The sequence below is a fragment of the Acomys russatus genome, chromosome 31, assembly GCF_903995435.1.
Source record: "Acomys russatus chromosome 31, mAcoRus1.1, whole genome shotgun sequence".
Classification (NCBI taxonomy): Eukaryota; Metazoa; Chordata; class Mammalia; order Rodentia; family Muridae; genus Acomys; species Acomys russatus.
Window position 1 is genome coordinate 4,982,591 of NC_067167.1, and position 22,839 is coordinate 5,005,429.

The following is a 22,839-nucleotide window of genomic DNA, read 5'->3' on the forward strand; positions in this document are numbered from 1 at the left end:
CCTGGAACAATGCCTCATCCTCCTGCCTCAGTGTCCTGAGATGAGATATGTGTCACCACCTTCAGGTAGCCCAGCCATTAGAAGAAACATCTTATGTCCGTGTTTGTGTGTGTGGCATACTAGTGCGCATGTGCCACAGCATGTGTGTGGTCCTCTCCTCCCATCAAGTGGGCCCTGGGGATCGAACTCAGGCTGTCAGGCTTGGTGGTGGCTGCTTTTACCTGCTGAGCTATCTTGCTGGCCTGGACATTTTCAATATATGAGCTTTTGAGGCCTGATTCTTAAGAAGGACTGTGAGCCAGGCCAGCACTCGGGAGGCCAGCCTGGTCTACAAAGTGAGCCCAGGACAGCCAAGGCTACACAGAGAAACCCTGTCTCAGAAAACCAAACAAAAATAAGAGGGGGCTGTGTAGGAGGAGAGGTGTAGGGGGTTGGTTTGGTTTAGAGCAGTGGTTCGCAACCTTCCTAAAACTAGGACCCTTTAACACAGTTCCTCATGTTGAGGTGACCTCAAACTATAAAATTATTTGGTTGCTACTTCATAAATGTAATTCTACTACTATTATGAATCATGACGTGAAAATATCTGATATGCGACCTTTGGGAAAGAGTCATTCCACAGCCAAAGGGGTTAAGACGCCTAAGTTGAGAATCGCTGTCTTAGATGGTGGAGTCTGGCTTAGTTACAGTTTTGGGTGCTGTGGCAAAATCCTGGAAAAAGGCAGTGGAAGGCAAGAAGGTTTCTGTAGGCTCACAGCTCCAGAGTCTGGGGTCTTTATGGTAGGGAAGGTGGGAAGGCAGGACCACAGAAGCAAGGGAACCAGGAAGGGTGGAAGCCCTAAGGTGAATGCAGCTGTTGCCTTTCCACTGCCCATGGCAGGGTAGGGGTTTCCCCACCTCCCCCAACAAGTTGACAGGATCGGCCGGTCTATCTCTATCGCGGCGGGGGCGGGGGTCTGTGACAAGGAGAGCTGGTTCCAGCAGACTCAGAAGAGAGCGTGGCTGGGAGCAGGCAGGGCCTGAGTATCACAAGCTGCTTTCCCAGCCAGACCTTCTGCAAAAGCTCCTCCCAGCAGCGCCACCTGCCGGCCACGCCCGGCACTTTCCCTTCCCGACTTCTGGACTGGTGGTGGTGTGAGCCTTTAATCCCAGCTCTCAGGAGGCAGAAGCAGGTGAATCTCTGAGTCCGAGGCCAGCCTTGTCTACAGAGTGAGTTCCAGGGAACCCAAGGTTACACAGAGAAACCCTTTCTCTAACCCGACCCCCCGAGTGTTTCTGTGTGCATGTGTTTCTATGTACATGTGTGTGTATGCGTACACATGTGTGCTTACGTGCATATGTTCTTATGTTATGGGTGCGTGGGTGCATTACACGCACAGCTACAGGTAAATATTGGGTGTCTTCAGCTATTGTTCCTCATCTTGGTTCAGTTTTGTTTTTATTTTAAACTCTCTCTCTCTGTCTCTGTCTCTCTCTGTCTGTCTCTGTCTCTGTCTCTCTGTGTCTCTGTCTCTGTCTGTCTCTGTCTCTGTCTCTGTCTCTGTCTCTCTCTGTCTCTGTCTGTCTCTGTCTATGTCTGTCTCTCTCTGTCTCTGTCTCTCTGTCTCTCTGTCTGTCTCTGTCTCTCTGTCTCCCTGTGTCTCTGTCTCTCTCTGTCTCTGTCTCTCTCTCTCTCTCTCCAGGTGTCTGAGAGTTTAGGAGAAGACATGGGATCCCATGGAGCTGGGTTGCAGGTGGCTAGGCACCTGGGTCCTGTGATGGATGGAGCTGTTACACTTCTAAGCACCATCCTGTGCTCCAGCTCCACCTTTGTTTACCAGACAGGCTTTTTTTGTCTTGTTTGTTTGAGACAGGGTCTCACTATGTAGCCCTGGCTGTTGGAAAATACCATCCCCCACCACATCAAGCCTACCTTCAGCAACCCAGAGACAGCAGCCATGTCATCAACATCTGGCGAGGCCACACATTTCCACTGTCACCACGAGTCTCAGAGTCTTTCTATGCATATACGCTATACTCCCCCCCCCCCTTTTTTTTTTTTTTTTTTTTGGTTTTTCAAGACAGGGTTTCCCTGAGTAGCCCTGGCTGTCCTGGACTTGCTTTGTAGACCAGGCTGGCCTTGAACTGACAGTGATCTGCCTGCCTCTGTCTCCCGAGTGCTGGGATTAAAGGCGTGTGCCACCACACCCGGTCTACCTCCCCCTTTTTTAAAAACTAAAAAGCCACGGTCTTCACAGCCTGCCCTCCTTTTCTCTTCCACCCTCAATAAGAGGCAGCCTTTTTATTACCGCCCCCCCCCAAATAAATCTCTTGCACGAGGCCTGTTGCATGGTGTGACTTTGTGGCATTCCTTGGCTCCAGTCCACTGTGGTACCCTTTCTTCTACTGTGAAACCCTAACACTGGCGCTTGTGACGTGGTAGGACATCTTGGTGCCTGCATGCTCCTCCTTTAGGGGGGGGTGTCTAAGCCACACAGAGACCCTATCTTTTATCTCGGGTGCACTTACAACAGATTCATTTCCCAGCTCACCAATTGCTGGGCGCCCCCATCCATCACCGGCAATTGTTAAGGTTTCCCTTCGGTCAGTGACTGTTGAGTGTCCGGCACCCCTCTGGCACCCTTCTGGTACCCCTCTGGTACTCTTGGAGGTGGAGGTACCTCCGAGGCCACACTCTTTAGTGTATGGTTGACCCTTTTCACCAACCCTCACCTCTGACTCCAGTGATGTGGGTGTAAGTGATTTGGCCTGAAGATGTGAGAATGGGAGAGCTGGCCCTGCCCCTCACCAGCTGTGGGTTTGAGTGAGCTAGCAGGGCAGTGCTGAAGAGCTTACCTTCTTGGTGAGGGTGCAGGAGAGCTGGCCAACATCTACCCCATATAAGAAGTTCTGGAGCATGTGAAGGGGTGAGTCCTGCAGATCCAAAGCTGCAGGGTCTCCATAACACAGGGGAACAACAGGATATCCAAGACAAGTCCCAGTGAGGATCTAGTATTGATAGTACAGCAGCAGCTAGAGGTCTTGGAACCAGACCATTGACTCATTTCAACGAACATTTGCAAGTAAAGATGAGTAGACAAAAGGATGTACCATGGGACACACTGTGACACACTACAGCTTTCAGGACACGATTTTTTTTTGTTGTTGTTGTTCTTTTTAAAAATTTGCCAGGGGAAGTTGCAAGTGTAGAAGGCAGATACAAAGGGATGGGGGATGAGTGGGATTGGAGTCCATGATGTGGAATTCACAAAGAATTAATAAGAAGTTTCAAAAAATAAGAGAAACAGTAGGCTGTTGACTCCTTCCACCCCTTGCAATGTGGTGACACGAGACCCAGATCTCTCTCCAGAAGATGTCTTAGGCCTGTCTGTGGGTGACTAAAGGGGCCTGGGCTGCCTTGGCCTGACCACTGTCATTCCTGACAGGGAGTCCTGGGTAGTCATTATGGTATCAGGGCAACCCACTTCCTTCTTCCTGGGTACCAGGGCCACTGACTGGATCCCAATGGAGTTTTGAGGAACCACTTCTCCTCATTCCCCTATTGAGGGCATAAAGGGACAGCCTTATCAACATTGCCAGGTGCCACCACTCAACTGCACTTTCAGGGGTGTCCCTCTCACTCTTGCTTTCCTGGTGGTGCCAACCTGTTGCATCCCCTTACTGGGAAGGGATCTTCTACCCAAAGTGGGAGCCTTCATTTCCTTTGCTTCCTCCATTCCCCTGACCCCAAGGTCACCAGAAGCCCCCCTCTTCCTTCTTCCGGCCACCCAACCTACTGGACCTCAAGGATACCTTCTTCTCTATTCTCCTTGGCACTGAGTCATAATTTTTTTTGCTTTCACCTATACTGACCCTGACACCCAACACCCACATTTCTACTTAACTCACTAGGACTGTCCTACCCCAGGGGTTCCAGGACGACCCACACTTATCTGATGTAGTCTCTTTGCCTCTCCTCAATCTAAACTTATACAGTACATAGATGACCTTCTCCTCTGTAGTCTGTCCCTACAAATTAGCCAGACTGACACCTATGCTCATTGAAATTTCTTGTCCAGCCAGGGCTACAGAGTCTCACTATCTATCTGATCTATCTGATCATCTATTTGATCATGATGATCAAAAAGCAAGTAAGAGAGAAAAGGGTAAATTTGGCTTGTACTTCCATATTGCAGTTCATTATATTGCAGAATCAAGACAGGAAGTCAAACAGAGCAGGAACCGGGAGGCAGGAGCTGATGCAGAAGCCATGGAGGGTGCTCCTTACTGGCTTGCTTACCATGGCTTGCTCATCCTGCTCTCTTATAAAACCAAGGACCATCAGCCCAGGGATGGCACCACCTGCCATGGGCTGGGCCCTCCCCCATCAATCATTAATTGAGAAAATGCCTTACAGCTGGATCTCATGGTTTCATCAACTGAGGCTTCTTCCTCTCTGAAGACTCTAACTTGGGTCAACTTGACACGCAAAACCAGCCAATACACCGTCTAAGGGGCAACTGTCCATCCCTTAGGCCACCTACTTGGGACTAAATATGATCCCAACCCACAAAGCCATTACCCTGGATAGAAAGCTCTAATCCAATCCCTCCTGGTCCCCTCTATCAAAGAGGAGATTTTCTCATTCCTAGGCATAGCTTATTTCTTATATTCCTGGATCCTCTCCTTATGGGCATTGCTGGGTGAGATTTAAGTCCTCCCCACTCCCAGTTAGCCAGTTGGCCATTCTAATGTGCTTGGAAAAGGGGTTGGCTCCTTTTTGATCCCAGTGGGCCCTAAATCCCATCTGGTAAGAGGTGTCACAGACATGGTCCTGCTCTGACCTGGGGGAGGGGTAGAGGCAGGCGGGTATCTGTGAGTTCGAGGCCATCCTGGTCTATAAAGTAAGTCCAAGGCAGCCAAGTCTTAAAAAACAAACAAACAAACAAAAACAAAAACCAGCCTGTTGAACTGTCACCAGGACCTCAGCTTGACTGGGTAAAACTCCTACCTCTGGCCCTTCTCAGGCTAAGGGCTCACCCCAAGTGCCCTCTTTCCGTCTTGCCATTTGAGCTCATGTCTGCATGGTTGGTTCTGACCCTGTCTTTGACCCAAACCTTTGTCTTTTCCCTGATCACCTACTCACCTCCTTACTCTGCCATCTCTGCTCCCTCCTAGGGAACTTTACTGACCACTATCTATCCCAGCCGCACATTAACTCCTGTCCATTCTCAATCAACACTCTCCCCTCCAGAGCAATGTCCCTCACCCCTTTATCCCAATGGCAGGGCCCCTCCAAGGTAATTCTTGTAACCCACACAGCTGCTAAGCTTAAGGGTCTCCCTACTGGATTCACCCATCCCACCTCAAGCCCTTTACTACACCTCAAGATCCCTGCCTACAGATCAGCCCCAACAGGACCTGCTGCCTGAAGCTTCAGAGGACACCGAGATCAACCACGTTGTCTCCAGTTCCTGAAGAATGACGCTTCACTTTGGCAGCCATGATGGACCCTACTGGATTGGACATGGCCTTTCCTCCTCACCCTCTTGTCTGTGTGTCTGTCCAGAGTAACTCTTACATGTGGAGGGTCAAGGTTCAGGAAACGCCCACTTGTAAGAAACAGTCCTTCCGATATGGTTAGGAAATTGATCATCCTAGGCTATTAGGAGCCAAGGACAATTCTCCTCACCTCTCTATCCATCCCTCCTTCTTCATTTATTGACCTCTTTGACAACTTCCTCTGTGAGCAGGCCTAAGACTTCTGTAAAGAGAGGACAGAGACACATGGAGGACGCCCACACCGCTCTTAGCAATGCCATCTGTCACATGTCCTTCCTCATTCTGATTCCCTCCACTAGGGACAAAATGAGCCCTTTACCTCCACATGATGGAGCCATGGGATGCCAGCTGGGAAATGGGTGTTGCTGATTAGCGCCACCATTTCCTCAACACCTGGTACCTATAAAGCATGAGTAAAACCAAGAGAAAATATTTCCTGAATTACTCAAGGCCTGGAGATAGGGGAGGGAGAGGAGTTGATTCAACATTCCTCCCAAGTCATAACCTCTTTAACATTTCTTCTCCTGGGTACACACATCCGTCATTTTACCTCCTGCCTCAGGTTCTGACAAAAGCCTAGAGGCTCCATGACATCACCTAACCTGGTACTTTGGGGATGCTGGATGCTGTTCCTCCTGGTACCAGCTCACAACTGTGCTTACAGCCTTGAGCAGAACCTTGGCAATATCCTTACCTCCCAACTGAGCAACTGCCCCAAGTCCTCTTTCCAGAACTCACTACCTTTTTTCTGATTGCCCTTTTGGCATGACAAAGGGTTTTAAGGCATCCAGGACACATTTTGTAAATTAGTTAAATTTCTGAGACTGTAACAAAACCTTAGCCCTTGACAGCTCACCTCGTCCCCAGTGCCTACCATCCAGAACACCTCAATTCTTCGTGGTACTCAAGTCTGCCATCACCTTCCTGCCAGTTGGTCAAGAGTTTCCTCACTAGTATTTCTGTTCTCCATACTGGGAGTGATCCATGGAGCAGAGCCCCTGCTGATTCTCGTTGTGGACTCAACAGCTGCCTAACATTATAAAATGGCGGCTCAGTTCTTGCCCCTTCTGGCTGTTGCAGCAATAACTGTGGTGGTCACCACCAGGACAGTGGGACTAGCCACTTCCCTGACCTTGTATCATCAGTTTTCTTCCCAGTCCATCCAGGAGTTTCAGCAGTGTCCCAAACTATACTCACCCTCCATGGATGAATTGACTCCTTAGCCAAAGTAGTGCTCCACAACCAACAGCTGCCTTTTTCTCCCAGAGGAATGCTGTTTCTATGTCAATCAGCTGGGTACAGTACATTTCAAAACCCAACTATAGACCTCTAAACATGTAAGGAATAGCTCGATGCCTCCAGCCCCTTGGCCTCTGAGAACCCCATACGGAAGTGGATACTTCCTTTCCGGACGCCCCCCCCCCTTCTCATTTTTTCTGCTTTTACTAATGGTACCCTGCTTTTATCAATTTCCTCTCTACGTTTCTCCAACAACAAATTTTTAAAATTTAATTAATTAATTAATTTATTATTATGTGTACAGTGCTCTGCCTGCATGTACACCTGCAGGCCAGAAGAGGGCATCGGATCCCATCATAGTTGGTTGTGAGCCACCATGTGGTTGCTGGGAATTGAACTCATGACCTCTGGAAGAGCAGCCAGTGTTCTTCACTGCTGAGCCATCTCTCCAGCCCCTCCAACAATGAATTTTAAAAGTTCTGAATCAAACAATTAGTCAGTTACTGTTACTGGACTACCAACCGCTAGAGCTGGAGACTCATGACTACTGAATATGTTCAGACGACGAGGATCAAGTGCCCTGAAAATATTGATGCCCCAGACAACAGGAAGTGGTCTAAAGAGCAGTGTCCCTATTCCTGACTCATCAGGTACTACTAAATATTTCCTTGTCTTTTATAATGAATAAGGGGGAGGAATGTTGGAAAACCCACTCCCCAGCCACCTTCAGTAACCCCGGGACAGCAGCTATGTCATCACCAGCTGCCAAAAGCCCCATTTTCTTCCTATGTGCATGTGCTCTACCTCTTTATAAGAAGCCAGTGCCTTCAATGCCTGCCTTCCACTCTCCTCTCTCAGAGGCAGCCTCTGCATTCCCTGTCCCTCCCCGCAATAGATCTCTTGCATGAGGCCTGCTGCATGGTGTGATTTTTGTGGTTTCCTTGACTCCAATTCTCCAAGGTACCCTTCCTTCTGCTGGTTAATCCTAACACTGCTGTCCTGGACCTCACTGTGTATACCAGGCTGGCCCTGAACTCAGAGGTCCACCTGCCTCTGGGCTAGGATTAAAGGTGTGTGCCACCAGGCTTTTCTGGACAATCATTGATTTACTAGGCAGGTGGCCACTAGGCCCCAGAGATTTTCATGTCTCTGCCTCCTCAATGCTGGGATTACAGACACACACTCCCATTTCCTCTGTGGATGCTGGGAATTGAACCTGGATCCTTGTTGCTTATATGGCAAGTGCTCTATGGAGTGAGCATCTCTCAGCCCCGGGGGACCAGGCTTCTGAGACAAGTGCAGGGGAGGGAGTCCTGAGCGACATCTGCAGGTGTCCTGTGAAGAACATGCCTAGCTGAGGACAGTGTGGCTGTCACTTGGTCATTCTGTCACTCACAGTCCCAGACTCTACAGCTCAGAAAGAAAACATTGGGAGACTTCCTTCAAGAACAAAACTCTTAGTCTCTGGCCCCTAATCCCCCATCCCCTCTCTCTTACTCACACCATGATGCTGGACCAAACCCTGAGCCTCTCTAGGCAGCTGTTTTTCTTCTTAGCTGGGCATCCAGCTCTCAAGGAGTGCCCTCTGTCTCTGTCTGTGTCTGTCTTTCTGTCTATGCCCCTCTCCCTGTCTCTCTTTCTGTTTGTCTCTTCCCCCTTTGTCTCTGTGTGTCTGTGTCTGTCTGTCTGTCTGTCTGTCTGTCTGTCTGTCTGTCTGTCTCTCTCTCTCTCTCTTTCTAGACCTGCGCACTATGGGGGTGCCTCCTTCTGGACCCTGGATTAGGCACACTCCACACTCAAACACCAAGCACAAAGAGATCCTTTGTTAAGCAAGTGGCCAAATCAGCAGAAAGAGCGCCAGGAGTCTCTGCAGAAGCCATTTTAAAAGATCTTAACGGGGAAGTCCTTGCTATATGTGTTGGTCAGTCCTGATTGCCATGTTGGTAAATATAGCCAAATAAGGTGTTTGATTGCTGGACCTTGGTGGCGTTAATCCTAAAGATGGGAGGAGAAAGACCACTGACCCAAATCACTAGAGCCCAATTAATTAAGGCAAACAATTAACTAAAGCAAGCTTTTTTATATGTGTGTACTGGCTGCTTCCCCCTAAGGCAGGGTTCTAGAAGTCAGCCATGCTGTCCATGTTTGGACCTGCTGGAGCCCTTCACACACACACACACACACACACACACACACACACACACACACACACACACACATTGCACACTTGTACATGGCCAGGGGAAGCCGACTTCATATATTGACAGCACATAATAATGGCAGCAAGGCTAGAGAGTTAGCTTGCTTGGTTCAGCTGCTGATGCACAGCATGAGATCCTGGCACCCTGTGAAAAGCAGGGTGCAGTAACAGATGTTTATCGCTTCAATTCTGGGGAGGTAGAAACAAGAGGGTCCCTGGGGTTCCCTGGCTGGACAGCCTGGCCTAAGGCATGAGCCATGAGTTTAGTGAGAGATTCTGCCTCATTTAAAAAAAAAAATGAGAAGAGGGTTCCCAGAGTTCCTGGCCAGTTGGGTCTACAGAGTGAGACCTTGTCTCAAAAAATAAAACAAACAAACAAACAAATAAGTAAGTAAAGTGGAAGCAATGGAGAAATACCCACGGCATGAACTTCTGGCTTCTGCCCACATCTTCATGCACGAGTGCACGTAATATGGTAGCTGTGTGTATTAGAGATTTTATTCACAGCTCTGAGGAAATATGTGAGAGAAGTGGCTGAAGCTGGAGGGTTTCTCCCAGTTCAGGCCTTCAGGGGACTTGGGGGCACAAGGATGCGAGGGTGTGGCAGCTGAGGCATCTTGGCTCTTGTTGGTGGAGCCTGAGTCATCTCCCTGGCACTTAAAGCACTACTCATGTCACAGCATGAACCCTGAAGACACAGTGCTGGTTAAAAGCATCAACATAGACACAGTGTGGTGATATTAAAATATAATTTAAAAATAAGCAAGCCATCGAGGCCGGGCACAGGCCTGTAATAACAGCCCTCAGAGGCTGAGACTGACTGCACAGGGGGACCTGTCTTTAGTACAAGAGCAAAACCAACCAACCAAACAACAAACAGCAAACAGCAAAACAAACAAACAGGAAGCAAGGAACAAGCAAACAGGCTGGAGAGAGGGCTTTCGGGTAAGGGCTCTTTCTCTCTTGCAGAGGGTTTGAGCCTGGTTTCCACTCCAGGGAATCGGAGCCTTATGGCCTCTGCAGCCAACAGCAGTCATAATTCACGAACACAGACATGCGTGTAATTAAAAAAAAAAAATAAGAAAATAAATAAATACCCAGGCAACTTGGAATACAGTATATTGTTTTAGAACAAGTTGGCAGGGGCTGGAGAGATGGCTCAGAGGTTAAGAGAACTGACTGCTCTTCCAAAGGTCATTAGTTCAATTCCCAGCAATCACATGGTGGCTCACAACCATCTCTTCTGGCCTGCAGGCAGAATGCTGTATACATAATAAATAAATACATCTTTAAAAAAAAAGAAAAAAGAAAAGAGAAAAAAGAAAAACATGGCAGAGGTAGGCTCTCCTCTAGGGTCTAAGACCTCTCCAGCCACAAGTACTTGGCTGGGTTAGAGCACCAGGCTTGCATTCTCTCCTACTGAGTGGGGCTTAAGTCCAATTAATCTGCTGGTGGCCTCCAAGATGTAAGTGCCACTATTGCACCCTTGGGTTTGTCTTGCCGTGCTGGGCGTTACTGTTGCTCACAGGTGGGTAGGTGTGCCAGTTAGGGTTACCATTGCTGTGATAAGACACCATGACCAGAGCAATGCGGTGAGGAAAGGCTTTATTTGACTACACTTCCACATCACCATTCATCTTTAAAGGAAGCCAGGACAGGAATTCAAATGGTGCAGCAGGAACCTGGAGGCAGGAGCTGATGCAGAGGCCATGGAGGGTGATGCTTGTGCCTTGCTCCTCATGGCTTGCTCAGCTTTCCTTGTTTTTCTTTCTTTCTCTTTCTTTCTTTCTTTCTTTCTTCAATACAGGGTTTCTTTGTGTAGCCTTGGCTATTCTTGACTTGCTTTGTAGACCAGGCTGGTCTCAAACTCATAGGGATCCACGTCCCTCTGCCTCCTGAGGGCTGGGATTAAAGGCCTGCACCAGCACTCCTGGCTCAGCCTGCTTTCTTATAGAACCCAGGACCACCAGCCCAGGGATAGCCCTGCCTACAATGGGCTGGGCCATCCCCATCAATCACTAATGAACAAAATACCCTACAGGCTTGTGTAAAGCCCAATCTTAAGGAGGAATTTTCTCAATTGCGCACAGTGGGGCTGTGGATTGTTTTTCCCTCTTGGTTTGCACAGCATCCTGTGATACTGTGAGAGCCTGTTCTCAGGAGGAGCCTTTCAGGTCAGCTTTGTCTTGGGTCCTGTATCTCAGCCTGTGGTGTCTCAGCACTAGTCTTATGTTCAAGTTCTGTGATGCAGCCAAGAGCTTCTGAGAAAGCAGCGAGGACCATTTTGATACTCTAGCTCAGTTAGGATTCTGTTTACTGTAAAACTTACATTTCTGCTTCTTGGAAGTGAGGTGGGCCCTGCACCGTAACTATAGCTTGTTTATGACAGATGTCTGAGGCAGCCATCCATACCTGTTGATCTCTCGCTTCTGTAAGCACACCTGCTTATAAAATCCCCCACTCAAGGGCTTTGTCCTGTACAGAGAGCTTGAAAAAATGGCTCAGGCCTGCTCTCCTGAACCCCACCTTAGGGAGAGACAGCTGCTGATTTGGCTCTGGTGTAAACCAAATACAACTCTTTCTGATTTGGTCATAGTTCTTGGCCCGTGGTCTTTTCCTCCTGTCTGTGGGATTAATACCATGGCCCATTGTGTTTGGGGGAGACTCTTGGTCTTCCCTGAAAAACAACTTGAAGAGATGTTTCTCATGCCTGGTACTGGGGACTTTGTTAAATAATTTATGGCTCTTGGGGGGCACCAATACTCCAAGTCACATGACTCCATTTAAGGCACCTATACACCCATGTATGCATTATATACGTGTTTAAAGTAAGCATCTCATACTATGCTTCCCTGTGGCTTTTCCAAGCATCCTTAGTTATTCATGGCCCCTCCCTCTTTCCCCCTCTGATTTGCACTTCTTCTCTGCTCCCTGGTTAAATCCGCCAACTTCCCAATGCCCCCTTCACAGCAGTGTCTTAACCTTCCCCACCTCTGCAGCCCCTTCTTCTCCACCACACTCCCTCTATTCTTTCCTGGTTCCTGTGTTTACTCAGGTTTCATACTCGATCTGATGACTGGGATCCAAGAACAACAACAGCAGCAGCAACAACAACAAAAACAACAAAAACAACTTGCTGTTTGTCTTTCTCGGCCTGAGAGATTTCAACACTTAGTATATTTTCTATTCCCATCCATTTTCCTGCAAAGCTCATAATTTCATTTTTCTTTATAGCTGAGCAGTTATTTCATAGTGTTTATGTACCACACTTTCTTATCCATTCATTGGCTGAAGGACATTAGGTTGTTTCCATTTTCCTACTGTTGTGAATAGAGCAGCGACGCACACGGCTGAGCGAGGGTCCCTGGAATAGGATGATGAGTCCTTTGGGCAAATGCCAAGGAGTGGTATAGTTGAACCATATGGAAGATTCATTTTTAGCTTTGGGAGAATTCTCCACGCTGATTATAGACTGACTGCACAGTTTGCAATGGCAGCAACACTGGGGGAGGGCTCCCTTTCCCTGCGTCCTCTCCAGTACTTGTTGTCTGTTGTTTTCTTGATCCTTGCCATTCTGACTGAGGTAAGAGGACATCTCACAATTGTTCTGTTTGATAATTTTTTAAAGCTTTTTTTCAAGATACTTAGTTTTCAAACTGGGTCACAACATAAGCTTTTGATCCATTCTGTGAGTGTGCAAGGTACAAATGCTTGCTCAGCAGCTGAGGGGCACTCGTTAGTATCCTGTCTGAAAAGTGATTAAGAATCTATATAAAACAAATGTTCAAAGTTCCATAGAAACACAGGTAAGCATGACCCTCATCTCATAGCCTTCCATATTGCATGGGTGCCAACCCTACTCTAACAAAGACATTCCAAGACTATCAGTAATTGAGTTAAATGAGACTCCCAAATCCCTTTCTTCAAGCTAAACCTGCAGGTAAGAGCTAAAAAAATGGCATCTCTACAGTGATACTAGCAGATGTACAAGCTGCTGGGTGATGGTCCATCCTACTCTCCTGGGCACAAGACATGGGCAGAGTGCCAACATCCTGCTCCTCCACTTCCAGCAGGAAGCTGTGGCTCTGGATCTGCTTCATGAGTTGCCACATTGGCTGTGACATTACATAGTAGGTGGTCGGTCTCTGGAACCCACTGAAAGTAGAAGCAGCAGCAACAGTGTGTGCACCCTGGTTCTCAAAGAGCCATGTGCATCACCCACATGCATCTCAGGTGGGTTACGGCGCTCGACCATCTGGTCAAGGCCATTGCTTGTTGGTCCCCGGATGCTAGCTTGGGTCTCTTCTGCAGCAGGGCCTTCACATGTGCATGGTCATAAAGAACGCAGTTAAATGACCCGTATGCTCCATCATTCACATAATACACACAGGTTTGCACACTTGGCTCATCTTCATCATCGGAGCCAGTCGGCTCATTCCATGTGGTGTTCTTGGCAATGACATTGACTGCAAGCCTGAAAGATGACACGACACAGAGTCGGCTTGGCTCAGCTATGATTCTCGCCCCGCAGTCTGATGGGAAGGGCTTGTCCAGAACAGAGTTGGTTACACTGGTGATCTCTTTAAATGTAAGCTTTGCACGCTCAGATCCAGGAAAGCCACCACCAATATCAAGCCTATACAGGCTGAACGACTCCAGTTCCCATGTCAAAGACACAGTGGGTATCCCACATGGCCTGCACCAACATCTCAGGATCGGTACACCCACTCCCCACAAGGAAGCTGACACTAAGGACAATAATATTTAGCTCTTCTGCCCGTTCCAAGAGGAGCCTGCTGGTTCTGAGTGTAGCACCAAGCAACACTGAAGTGACAAACTTCTTTAAAACCATCATCTGCAGAAGCAGCTTTGCCTTTGGATGTGCTCTGGTGACCTTCATCAACTCAGTTTCACTGTCAAAAGTCATCGTCTGGACTCTGTTACTGGCGGCATACTTGATTCAAGAAACTTGTTCACAACGATTTGCATAGATAGTCCTCTCTGGAGGCACCCCAAGCCCTGCACCAACTGTATTTCAGTCTTGCTTGCACAGTCAAATCCTGTCCCAGTGGTGGCCAGGTGGCTCTGCTGTCATTACACTTGACTACATAAAAGGGAGGGACAGGAAGAAGAACTTTTTAGCCATCTTAGATGGGCTTTGAGAATGTCTCCAAGGTCGGCAACATAAAAACATCCTTATAGTCAGAGGAAGAAACTCCATTTATTTTCTGACCCGGGATGTCCTCGGCAGTAAGTCTTCCTCCGCAGACATGGCAGTCAGATTCTTCCTTCTTGCCCATGGGTCTTGATATGCCTGCAGAAAACCTAGAGATGAAATGAAAATATTGCCAGCCCCTCACAAGGCAGGCTATCCAGGAACACTGAACACTGTCTCCTAGGAGCTGTGGAACCCTTCTCACAGGCTCTCATTGCCCGTGGGTGGGCACCATCGGCTGGCCCCGTGGAGACTCTGCCGCCATGTTAAGGAACATCCCGGTCAGCTGCCTCATGGAGCCCTGCCTAAGGTGGCACCAAGCTTCTGGCTGAAGGCATCCCGGAGGCAGCAATGACTGACCTTGAGCTATTTCTTATCCATGTTTATTTCTCTTTTTGAGAACTCTGTTCAGATCTATAGGCCATTTGCTTTCTCGACTCTGATTTTCAAAGTTTTTTTTTATATATTCAGGATACCAATCCTATATCAGATGCACAGCCGGCGAAGAGTCTGTTCTGCTCTCTGGATTCCTCTTTATCTGTTGGTTGTTTCCTCAGCTGTGCAGGGGAGCTCTTAGTCGTGTGCGGTTCCACCTGTTAGTTGTTGGCCTGACTGCCGTGTGATTGGCGTCCTGTTCAGAAAGCCCTTTCCTACATCTATGCCTTGCAGGGCGCTGTCTGTGTCTTCTAAATATTTATCCTTATGTACGAGAGCTACAGATAAATGTTGCTCTCACCCCTCCTCAGAGAAGTTCCTCTTTGCAGCAGACAGAGACCTTCATAGAAATCCACAGCTGGTCAAAATACAGAGTTAAACTGTTGTGGGATGCCCCGGGCCAACTGACATTGCCGAAGGGCCGGGAGGTTGTGAGAGCTGGACGGCCAGGAGGCCTGCTGCTATATTTGACACGTGAGGAGGAAGCTGCATCCATGCCACCTCCACACCACAGTCACTTAACAAGATCTGAACTGTAACAAGGCCAGCTGACACACCAGGCTGGATGAGGGGAGTTCGACCTGTCTCCATACCTAAAGAAGAGCTACAGGAAATTAAGGGAAGCTGAGAGAAGGAAAATCGGTCTTCTGCAGGAATGAACCGGTTATCCAGTCCTGAGTAGTCATCCCTAGATGACTAACATCCCTAGATGAGTAACACCAGATGGATGGGCTCAGCTGGTGCCTGCATGCGTGCGTGCGAGCGTGGGCGCGTGCGCACAGATCTGTCTTTCTGGGGTCATGAAATTGAGAGGGAGTGCGGGATGCGGGAGGAATTGGAGGGGGAGAAGAAGGAGGGACTAATGTAAATACAGCACCCACAAATGGTGTTTCCAAAAGAAATTAAACAATTAAAACAACAGCAACAACAGAAATCTAAAAACAAACAAACAAACAAACAAACAAAAAAACAAACCCCAAAGAGCCCAAAGTAAACCCATCTCTGGTGTCAGAATTAGGAACTGTGCATCCCACGCGGGGGAGGAGAGGACCGAGAGACATCAGGAGGGTGAAAGGTTCTTGGTGCGCGGAGGAGTCCACCCCACAGAAACCGCTCTCTGCTGTTCTGAATCCTGCTTTTAATGTTCAGTCCCCGAGACGGCTATGTGCAGAATGACCTGCAGGGGGCGACAGGGGCTCTAGCCGCCTCGTGAGGAGGTTTGGGACTCACATGGGTTGAAGCCGATTATGAGAGATTAAATACATAAATTACAATTTCTAAAGGATTTAAAAAAATAGGAGTAGATAGCATTATTTCTTAAGTATGTAGAAGAAGAAAGAAAGAAATTGGAGTGAGGGGCAGGAATCCAAGTAAAACAGCAAAGAGAGAAGGATCTGGGAAATGTCCTGGGATGAGCAGAGCTGGCCAACCGTGCTCAGGGCCTTCAGTTCCATCCTCAGCTCATATCACATCCCAGCACTCGGGGCAGGAGGGTCAGGGGTTCAAGGTCATCGTTGGCTGCATAGGGAGTTCCAGGCTATCCTGGGCCGCACCAGGCCCTGCATGCGGCAACATCGACCTATTTGACCTCCATAATCATACGTGTGTGCATGGGCGCACACACCTCAGTACACTACAGAATCAGATGTCTTCATAGGAAAAGGAGAGAAGAGGCCAGGGAGATGGCTCAGTGGGGACAGGTGCCTGCTGCCAAGCCCTTTGACTTGAGTTCAATTCCTGGCACCCACACGGTGGAAGGAGAGAACTGACTCCTGCAAGTTGCCCTCTGACCTTCACATACGCCTACCCACCTATTCCATATACAAATGGATGTAAATTTTTTTGAAGAATAAAATAAAAAAAATCTAAGTAACTTTTTATTGATTTATACTCAGAAATGACATTTTGAATGTGTCATAAAGGTTCCTAAATAAAATATTAAAATTTGTCCTCCCATTTAAAAAAGAAAGTACAGTAACTGTAAAAAGATTTAAAATTTTAAAATAATTTTATTTCATTTTTGAGACAGGGAGCATTGGCTGTCCTGGAACTCACTATGTAGACCAGGCTGACCATAAACTCACAGAGATCCAACTACCTCTGCCTCCTGAGTGCTAGAATTAAAGGCATGCACCACTACCAACTGGCTGTTTTACAATTTTAAATTATATATTTTTAATTATATATATATATATATATATATATATTGGTTATATGTATATATATATAGTGTGTGTGGTAGCACACACTGGTAATCCTAGCATTGGCAAGACAGAGACAGGCAGATCCCTGTGAGTCTGAGGTCAGCCTGATCTACATAGTGAGTTGCAGGGCAGCCAAGGTTACTCAGTGAGACTTTGTCTCCTCCCCCCAAAGATGTGTTTTGCTATTTTAAATAAAACGTACACACATAATTTTTTCATTACTAAAATTTAATTGTATTTATTCATTTACAAATATAATATTTTTAATTTATTTGAGAAATTTCCACAGGTGTACAAAGCATTATTATCACATTCAATCTCTACTTCTTCCTTACAACTCCTTCTGGAATCCCCAACACAGCCCCCACTCAGCTTCATGCTGATAATGTTCCGAGCTCCATTAGTGCTCCCTGTGGGTGGGTGTGGCTCTTCAGGAAAACTGATAGGGTGAGGGCTAATGAGCTCGTCCCTGACCATGCTGGCTGGTCTTGAGCAGGTGACCATAAACACTATTAGACTGTATTATTAGGAGGTAACATGGGCTGGTACAAGGCTCAGGTGGTAAAGCACTTTCCAATCAAGTGTGCAGAGCTTAGTTTGAATCTCCGAAACCAAGTAAAGCTGAGTGTGGGTATAGGAGATGAAGAGATGGAGGAGGAGATAGAGGAGGAAATGGAGGAGGAGATGGAGGCAGAGATAGAGCAGGAGATGGAAGAGGAGATGGGAAAGAAATGGAGAAAGAGGAGATAGAGAAGAAAATGGAGAGAAAATGGAGGAGGAAATAGAGGAGGAAATGGAGGAGGGGAAGGAGGAGGAGACGGAGGAGGAGATGGAGGAGGAGATGGAGGAGGAGATGGAGGAGGAGATGGAGGAGGGGATGGAGGAGGGGATGGAGGAGGAGATGGAGGAGGAGATGGAGGAGGAGATGGAGGAGGAGATGATGGAGGTGGAGATGGAGGTGGAGATGGAGGAGGAGATGATGGAGGTGGAGATGGAGGAGGAGATGGAGGAGGAGATGGAGGAGAAGATGGAAGAGGAGATGGAGGAGGAAATGGAGAAGAAGATGGAAGAGAAGGAGGAGATGGAGGAGGAAATGGAGGAAGAAATGGAGGAGGACATGGAGGAGGAGATGGAGGAAGAAATTGAAGAAGAGATGGAGAAAGAAATAGAGAAAGAGGAGATAGAGAAGGAAATGGAGGAGGAGATGGAGCAGGAGATGGAGGAGGAGATGGGAGAGGAGAATATGGAGGAGGAAACAGAGGAAGAGGAGATGGAGGAGGAAAAGGAGCAAGAGATGGAGGAGGAGATGGAGACAGAGGAGACCACTGTGCTGCATGTTTTGCAGACTGAAATAAGTGAGTCATGATAGAATAGTCTGGAATGATTCCAGCACAGGAGATCTCTGTCTGAGTCACATACATACATACATGAACACCCACAGAGTTATTATCTATGCCAATATAAATAAATCAGCTTGTAAGTGCCCACGAACATTTGCTGGGTAATATTTCATGCCCTGAGAGAGTGATGATGTAACCTCTTGGTGGCTCATGGAAGACCAAGCAAGGAACCTAAGCATCATAAGGAAGCCATCTTCAGCCTCCAGCCTCTTCCACAGAGAAGGAAATTTCCAGTCCTTGTCATGCCACTCAGTTGTTCTTCCAGGAGACTCTTGGTGACATCTGGAGTGTCTGTGGTTGTCACAGGAGTGGGTGGAGACCAGAGAGGTTGTTCCACACTCTGTGATGCACAGCATACCCACCACAGAATGAGCTCACCCTTGAGCTGAGAAAACCTCAACCCCACAAGAATCTACATTTTATTTATTAGGCAATGTCTCAGACAGTGCCTCACTAGGTAGCCCAGGCTGGTGACAGTCCCTTTATCAGTCTCCTGAGTGCTGAGATGACAAGTGCGCATGACCATATCTGGCCTGGGTTTTACCAGTTATCTGTGAGATGGATATTGCAGTTTAAAGGTTTCTGTGACAAATGGATTACACAAACTAAGCAAGCTGGGCAGGGTGGCTCATACTGGTCCTTCTAGCATTTGAGAGACTGAGGCAGGGGGATTTCTATGGGCCACAGAGTGAGACTCAATAGAAGGAAGTGAAAGGGAAAGACGGGACAGGAACAGGAAGGAAGTGGACAAGGCCATACCCACTGCATCCCAACCCTTACTCTGCCCTTGAGCATCCTGCTTTCTATTTTGAATAAAACCCAAACCCTGCTTCATACTGGCTTGGACAGAAGTACAGAAGCCACCAATCAGGGTTTCCAGAGTCAAGGTCCCTGAAAATTTAATGGAACTCGTACCTTTGAGGGAGACAATGTGCAGCCCTCACCTCTCGTTGCCACAGTGTCTTGATGTTGATACAGGCTCTTGAGCTTCCAGAGCTGTGAGCTCAGCAAGCCTTTTTTCTTTGTAAAGTATGCAGACTAGGTATTTTTGTTACAGCAGTGGACATTAGACTATTTTTCCAGCCTCCCAACTCTGAGCAGGGGTTTCAGTTCTTCATGTCTGGCCTCTGACTGACCTGGGCCACTTCGCATTGAATCACCTTCCCAGGCATGTCTCCTCTTCTGGTCTCCATTTATAATGGATTACTGAGCTTTACTGACCTCCTTATGGCTGAGGCGTCCATTAAAAAGAATCTTCACAGATTCACATTGGGAAATTGTCTTGCTTAGCCTTTTCACCTTGACGCAGTCTACCGTCACTGAGCCTTGACTGAGGAATCAACAGATCAGATCAGCCTAAGGCCGTGTACGTGAGAGGTTGTTTTGGCTGATGATTGATGAGGATGGTCTGACCCCCTCTGGGCAGCACCATCCCTATGCAGGTGGACCTGAGATGTATAATGAAGCTTGCTCACTGGGTGCGACCACGAATGGGTGAGGCAGCGGATGAGCCCAGGAACAGCCTTCCTCCATGGTTCCACCCAGGGTCTTGTCTTGAGTTCCTGCCTCAACTTCCCTCAGTGATAGACTGTGATCTGGGAGTATAAGCCTTTGGTAAGGGTGTTTACTACAGCAACAGAAAATCCCAGCACTTGAGAGGCAGAGGCAGGTGGATCAATGTGAGTTCGAGGCCAGCCTGGTCTACAAAGTGAGTCCAGGACAGCCAAGGCAACACAGAGAGACTTTGTCTTGAAAAGCAAAAAAAAAAAAAAAAAAAAATCAGAGCAAAAACATCTGGGTTTATGGCAGGACTTTAGCACATGCATTTGGAGGTGGTGCCACACACAGTTTAGTTTGTACCAGGACAAAGTCACTTACCATTCGATTTTTGGAGCGAGCCCTGGGAATGTGTAAATCCTCTCAGAGGAGTTTTGAGGGAACTCAAAGATGGAAGTGTCTTGGATCCCCATAAGGCATCTGAGAGTCAGTAGCTTCCCCACCAGGAAGTGACTCAGTGGTGTCTCTGGGCAGCTTCACAGAGCTTCCTTAACCCCCAGCTTGAACAACAACAAAAAATTTCTCCAGCAAGGCCCAGTATAGATAGAGATTGCTCAGCTGCCAATAAGTGACAAATGCCAGAGTGAAGATGATTGACAGCTGGAGCATGTGTAGACATGTGCACCTAGACACCTGCACCTGGACACCTGCACCTGGACACCTGCACTTGGACACCTGCACCTGGTCACCTGCACTTGGACACCTGCACCTGGACACTGGCACCTGGACACCTGCACTTGGACACCTGCACTTATGGGCCAGGCAACTCATTCATTCATTCATCTTTTATAGCTCATGAACTTGGACAGCCCAAGGGAAAGAGCACGTTTGAAGGGACAGTCCCCAGCTGGGTAGCCACCCCTAGCATCCTGGTTGCTGAGTAAAGTTTTCAGAGGAGATATGAACAGACACCTATTCAACCCACAAAGAGCAATGACAGAATCAAGGAAGAGATGGCAGCCAAAGTGGCTGGGAGAACCACCAAATTAACTGGGGCTGCTTAAGGAAACATGTTTAAGTTATGGACAGCCACACCACCAAGGAAAAGACCAGTCCCGGCAACAGTTACCTAGTTACCAATCCTCAGGGAAGGGTGGGCCCTGTGAGCCCCTTCCTCACGTGACAGAAATTTCATGTTTTAGTCTTGTGCTGGTCTGTTGATAATGAAAGCTGCCAAGACTTCATGAGGGTAGTAGCCATGGTGTGCCCAGAGGACGGAGCTCCGCAGTGCTGGTGCTGCCAAATCTTCAAATACAAAGAGTTGGAAATGGAATGAGAAAAGAACAGGAAGACTCTCTGCACTCTCATGTATGCTGCAGGCACACCAGCTGGATGTTGCATTTCTTAGGAAGCAGCCACTGAGGAAAGGAGTGGTGTAGGTGGTTGGTTGTATTGGCCCCTGTGAGCTTTGACTGGCGATTTGCTGTCCCGATGTGAGGATGGGAGCCAGCTCACAGTCAACCTGTCTGTGGGGGACAGTTGGTGAGATGGGGAGACAGCTGTGCCTAGAGGCCCAAGCAATGTCCTTCCCAAAGAGGACAGTCACTGCTCAGTCAGCTTGTCACAATCTCCACCTTCCCTCAGTGTCTTAGTTCCTTTTCCTGTAACTATGGTAACATACCTTAACAAGAACAACTCAAGAAAGGAGGGTTTATTCCAGCCCATGGCTCAAGAGTGTGGTCCACCATGGTGGGGAGGCCACAGCAGCAGGGGCTCGATGCCACTGGGAACTTTGCAGTGGGAAGCAGTGCCTCTTGGTTCCCTTTCATACAGTCTGAAATGCCAGCCCAGGGGACAGTGTGGCCCCATCCTCGACCCTCCTACTTCGATGCACTTTTTCCTTCTTATAACTCACTGAGTCTGATGAGCAGTGCCTGAGTAAGTGTCCCCGTCACTGTTCTATTGCTGCGACATGACACCAGGACCACAGCGCCTCTTATAAAAGGAAGCATTAACGTGGGGCTGACTTACAGTTTCAGAGCATGAGTCTGTAATCCACTCGGGGAAGCCGACTGGCGTGGTGCTGGAGCAGGAGCTGAGAGCTACAACCTGAGCAGCAGGCAGAGGAGAACGAGGCACTGGGCTTGCTTCTGAAGCCTCAAGGCCCATCCCCAGTGACACAGTTTCTACAACATGGCTGCGCGCCCTAGTCCTTGCCAAGTAGTTCTGCAAACTGGGGACAAGCATTCAGACATATGAGCCTGTCGGGGCCATTCTCATCCAAACACTGCAGGAAGCGTGGGCGAGGGCTGTCCACTGGAGCATTGTGGATTGCTAGGAACTATGCCCTTGAAGAAAGCTGCCCCTCCCTCCCCCAGAAGCTATCAGTGTCCAGCCCCTCAATTAGGCCTGGGGTCCCATGGCCCCTCCCCACTGTGCTGCAAGGTGGACTGGCCTGATCCTGTGAAGCAACCATAGCTGGGGTCCTGCCATGTCCAGAGGACACTGGTTTGCTCTGTCCTGCCTGATCGGGCTCTTAACAGTCTTTCTGTTCCCTAATTCATGACTTTGGGACCAGATTGCCTCAGTCTCCTTTACACTGTGACCTGCTGTGTTCCAGTATTAAGTGTTGTGCCCTGCACTGAGCAGCTTCTCTGATGAGGTCTCAGAGCTGTATGGATCTTTGAATATCATGGTATTACTTCAAAGGGCAGTTTCACACTATGTCCATTTAGCAAAAATAACAGTAGTGGGTTCACCCTTGGGGCCTTTGAGTGCTCGAAAGACCTGGGTTCTTGGCTAGGTTTACAATGCCAGCTGTGAGTTTTCTCCACCTGGAAAATAGTTAGTTACTGCTGTAACATTCACAGCACCTTTGCACCAATGGGCACAGCTAGCCAGCCAGTTCTTACTGCAGTTCGCAGGGCTCACAGCTGGATAAGATAACGTGCCAGGGTCTTATCAAGTTCCGGTGGGCAACAGAGGGCAACGGCAGTAGCTTGTATTGTTTTGGAGATCTCTTGAACACCTCCGACCAACCATTTGAAGGTAGGAACCCCACACCTGGCACCAAGGCACTGCTTTTAGGGAGACACATACGCAGCACAG

At 48.2% G+C, this 22,839-nt stretch overlaps 1 pseudogene; it reads right to left on the reverse strand.

Annotated features, from left to right (window-relative positions):
* Nucleotides 1-12,927: 12,927 nt before the first annotated feature.
* On the reverse strand, nt 12,928-14,280 carry LOC127212663 (ornithine decarboxylase-like; annotated as a pseudogene).
* Nucleotides 14,281-22,839: the final 8,559 nt, after the last annotated feature.